Here is a 5038-nt window from a genome sequence, read left to right as displayed (position 1 = left end):
GTGCGTCGCTTTCAATCTTTGAAATTTCACCAAGCAAAGAAACGGTGAATTGAACTGTCCCTGTTAGCATTGTGTTCGCATTTAATCACAACAATATCCGCAGTCAGGAGCTGAAAAGGAATGTATACCTAATACCGGCTTCGGGACAATCAGAATACTTCGTCACAGACAAGGCACCGGAAGGCTGGAAGGTCGATCACACCGGTTGTGGGAGAGCTGGTTGGTGGTGACATGGAAGTGTCTGCAGTGTGCGGGACCAGACTGCTTCCACAGATCCACAATGAATGTCCCACCCTTTACTTGGGAAAAGTACAACTGAGAGTGGACAAGTTCCATCCCGGTCAGAGCAATCTGAAGCTTTAACTGACTGACACCCTGGTTTGGGATGTCTTGCAGTGTGTAACTATGTCAGTCTCTGTGGCGCAATGGGTTAGCGCGTTCGGCTGTTAATCGAAAGGTTGGTGGTTCGAGCCCACCCACGGCCAAAGCATTTAACTGTTTTTCCCCGTGAATTCGGTGCTGCACGATTCCAGGTTGTCATTGTGCGTTTTGGCTGCGCGAATATATTCCACAAACATTGCCAGCTTTGCTGTTATCCAGTGAGTTCCCACTCCAATACTTTTATGAGCATTCAGTTTGAGTGTATACAGAACTGAACAGAGATATCAGAAAATTTAACAAGGTTGTGGGACATTGTTTTTTGTTAATATTGAACCACTAATATGAATAAATCCATTTCTTCAAATATTTAATTGAACATGATTTCAAGATGTTTCCGCGCAGTTTTGAACCAGGGACATTTCGCGTGTGAGGTGAATCTAATAACCACTACATTACGGAAACACTACAGCAATGTTCAGAACATAACCAGAGCTTTAACCTACACAGCTGGCCTATACTTCAGGAGCTGGTTTTATGAGAATAGAATGACGGTGCTATATTTAGGAAGGCTGTGACTTTGGCAGGAATTGATCGAGTGTTTCCCAGACTTTACACATAGGAACAGGAGGTGGCCATTTAGCAGCGAGTGGTTAGGATCTGGAATGCACTGCTTGAAAGGATGGTGGAGGCAGACTCAATTTTATCTTTCAAACGGGAGCTGGATCAGTGTCTGAAGGAAAAACAATTGCAGGGCGACAGGGAAAGGGCGGGGGAGTGGGACTCGCTGAGAGTCGGCACGGGCTCGACGGGCCGAATGGCCTTCCGTGCTGTAACCATTCCTTGATTCTATAAGTTAGTGGCACATTTCATAGTGTGGGTGGAAGCAGAACATTGCAAAGGGACATGGATTGAGTCGGCAAAACTAGAGGCATCTGATTCAGGAGATTCGGGGGGCGTGGAAATTCGGAAGTTTAATGACTTTGAAAGGAACATTTTTGTTTTGTGCAGTTATGGTCAGCGAAATGTTTGTGAAAGGAATTTTTTGAACAGAGGAATGCAGCATTTAATCTTCTGCCTTAACACTTCTTCCTGGGTGTCGGGGTCACATTTCTTTTCGAGGTTATTCTTCTCAAAAAGGAGCTAGATGTAGTCCTTCAGACTAGGGGGATCAAGGGCTATGGTGAGAAAGCAGGAATGGGGTATTGAAGTTGCATGTTCAGCCATGAACTCATTGAATGGCGGTGCAGGCTCAAAGGGCCGAATGGCCTACCCCTGCAACTATTTTCTATGTATTCTATGTTTCTTGAATTTATATTTCCTTTGGTGTTTCACAATAACCAGACCTTTGCTCTAAAGTCTTTCTCACTGTTTCCCCAGTCTCCTGTTGATGTTACCAGCAATGAACATTTTGCACCAGACACCAAAAACACACTGTGCAAAATGGGACATGCTTTAACAGTTAACGTGGGGCTCGAACCCCCAAATTCGAGATTAAGATTCTCATGCTCGACCGATTGATCTCACGGGGCTTCTACCAAATAGACGTTTTTGTCGTTGATTGCAGCCAGGTGCCTGTTGGCTCCGCCCCAGATGTTTAAACTTGCTGTCAAGGAACTGACAGGATCTTCTTGAATGGTGGACCAGGCTCGAGGGGCCGAATGTCCTACTCCGGCCCCTAATCCTTACATGTTTATGACCTTATGACCTTTCACAGGAGAACAAACTCGCCCCTGAGCATACATGAGGAGATAGCTCCAGAAAATATTCCCACCCGGTGAACTTCCGCGTGTGAGACGAACGTGTTAACCGCGACACTGCGGAAACATCTCCACTTTCAGCACCCGGTCAGACGGAAATGTTAAGCGAGCAGGTGAACTGCTGATTCCCACTTTGAAGGAGTTGATCGTGGTGTCAAACAATGAGTTTCACTTAATGATTAAAAATAAGAAATGTCAGATTTAAACACAGACCTCGAGAGATGACTGCAACCTGAACACAGCACCTGAGACCGCTCGGCCATCCTGACTATTTAATGCTGTATGTGGCCATCTGCAGGTTGATTTTGAACTTTTGTGTCCTGTCACATGAAATAAATGAGGGCAGCAGGCGCATCTCTGTCTGACACCGGGGAAACAGTGAGACAAACCTTGGAGCAAGGGTCTGGTTATTGCCAAACAGCAAAGAATATATTAATTCTGGAAGAACAATATCTAAAAGTACAGTAACCCTGATATGATTTAAACACGCTACCTTCGGAACTGAAATCAGTCACGCTACCATTGCGCCACGAGGTCTACATCATAAGACTCAGATGTTCGTCTATATGAAGGTGTCACAATACAAGGAGCTTTAAAATCTCCGCCCATTCCCACCTGGTGTCAGAAGCAGCGCTCACCTCCCAGTCACTGTATGTTTTTTTCTTAAACTTTTGTGTTGCTTTCACGGGAAAGCATCATTAATTAACCCCTCACCTTCTTTTGCACAATGAAAGAAATGCTAACTGAGGGACAGTCGATACTTCAATCATTTGTCCTGTTTATTGGGGAGCGGGCAGGGAAGTGGACCTGAGTCCATGATCGGATCAGCCATGATCGTATTAAATGGCGGAGCAGGCTCGAGTGGCGTATGGCCGACTCCTGCTCCTATTTCTTATGTTCTTATGTTCTTATGCATATTAACCCATTTTACACACTGTATTTTAGGAGTCTGGTTCAAAATCTTCATTGCTGATGACATCAGGAATCTGGGCAACTTTTTCAAATTTAACAGCACCGGTTATTCCGACCATGCACAGAAAATAGAATCAGCAGTGAAGATAAAAGCCCATGGTGCTCATTTTCAGATTCAACGCAGTAGGATTTCAAATAAAGTTTAAGAATTTTACAGTGAAAAGATTTGGAAGTGTTACTCGTATTTGTGTCTTTAATTAAACTTTGTGGCGTCTGACTCCCGGTCATGCCACTGCTGAATAAGAAAGGAGAGTTTGACGTTGACCAGACTGCACTGCCCCTGATATTTGTGAGCTCATCCTTTATATTCAGTGGTTCCTCGCCTTTTGATGGGCTGCAGTGTAGCGGATATCACATTGGCGTCACACGTGCAATGTCCCCGGTGAATCCGTTATCTCTCACTGAAAGTTATCTATTTATTGAAGTGAAATAAAGAGCACTTAAGGAATAAGGGATCACTTTTGCCAGGAGAATAAATAGCAAATAAAAACAGCAAATGCTGGAAATCTCAGCAGGTCAGGCAGCATTTGCCAGGAGACGAAACTCGCCTCTGATTGTTCCTCTATAGCAAGTTTAAACATAATGCTCCTTCCCGGGATCGAACCTCATACCTTTCATATGTAATGCAAACGTGATAAGCACACGTGATAACCACGACACGACAGAAACCTCTGGCACAGCTGGCACAACAGAGGGGAGCTGACCAGTGAGCTCTCTCTGTGCTGATCAGGAATGTGTCGGCTCACCTGAAACAACTTCTGTCCCACACTGAAAGTTCTCAATCCTTCTACTCCACTGCCCTTTACAGAAATGTCACGGATCACCGAGCCACCGTGTTCACTTCCACATCCTCACAGTGGGGCCACAGAGGCTCCTACCGTCTCCCTGCGATCAGCAGACTCGCCCAGTTTACAAAATTAAACCCGGAACACGTGCCCGGCAAAGGGCAGCAGAAGCCAGATAGTCTGTGAGCTCGGTCTATCGCAGAAAGTATTGGTATTCATGGTGATTACAGCAATAATTAATCGTCTCACAGACCTCAATTATTTTTATGCGATGAATTGATCGACAATTGAAACCAGGTTAGTGCGCCGGATCTTAACCCCTCGACCACCAGGGAACAGTTATGATACATGTAGATATATTTATATATATTTATATAAATATATCAATGGCTAGCTACCTAGACCTCATGGTGCAACGGTAGTGCGTCTAACTTTGAATGAGAGAAATTGTTCCACAGTGACACCCATTTCATCTTTTGTTCCCTTTTAAACACTAGAAACTGAGACAGAGGGAATAAATAGAGAAATAAAAGCACAGGGATAAAGACAAGAGGAAGAGAGAAGGGGAAAGATACTGCCCCCACCCAGAACTAATGCAGAAACCCCTCTGCTGTGCTCGGAGTGGCCACCCACAGCCTGGATACACTAACGGGAGAACACCAGCGGCAGGTCGGGGCCATAAATGGAACGGCGAGCGGCCCTGGGAGCAGCTTGGAGGTCCCGGGAGACTACTCCAGGGAGCAGCGCGAGCTGGTGCAGGAGGGCGGCGGCAGCGAAGAGTGACGTCATCAAGGTCCAGATCAGTGATTGGAGCGTGGGCAGGTACAGCAGGAGCGGCGAGATCGGGGCGAAGGAGCGGCGAGAGACTGTGGAGGGATATGATCAGGGCCCAGGGGAAGCATGAGTTCAGGGCCAGGGGCCCAGGGCTAGCACGGGCCAGCCCACACTGCGATATGTGTGCACTGGGTCCGTGCAGCAGAACTGGTCTCCAGTCGACCTGCTTAACCCTTGCCACTGGACCAAGACCAAGCTCTGTCAAGCCCGTTTGATGGCTGGGGTGCAACGGCCATCACAACTGAAAAAAATCCACGCACAGATATCTTCCACCCTTCGGGTTGTAGTTCGGGCCCTTCATTGAAACAC

General features: G+C 46.4%; 1 non-coding gene across 1 annotated transcript; it reads left to right on the top strand.

Annotated features, from left to right (window-relative positions):
* Window positions 1-411: 411 nt before the first annotated feature.
* On the top strand, window positions 412-485 carry trnan-guu (transfer RNA asparagine (anticodon GUU)). Its single transcript has one exon. It is a non-coding gene; the product is annotated as a tRNA-Asn (tRNA).
* Window positions 486-5038: the final 4553 nt, after the last annotated feature.

Source organism: Pristiophorus japonicus, unplaced genomic scaffold (genome assembly GCF_044704955.1).
Source record: "Pristiophorus japonicus isolate sPriJap1 unplaced genomic scaffold, sPriJap1.hap1 HAP1_SCAFFOLD_58, whole genome shotgun sequence".
Taxonomy (NCBI): Eukaryota; Metazoa; Chordata; class Chondrichthyes; family Pristiophoridae; genus Pristiophorus; species Pristiophorus japonicus.
Note: the sequence above shows the minus strand (reverse complement) of the source record. Positions and strands in the feature narration are given on the sequence as shown.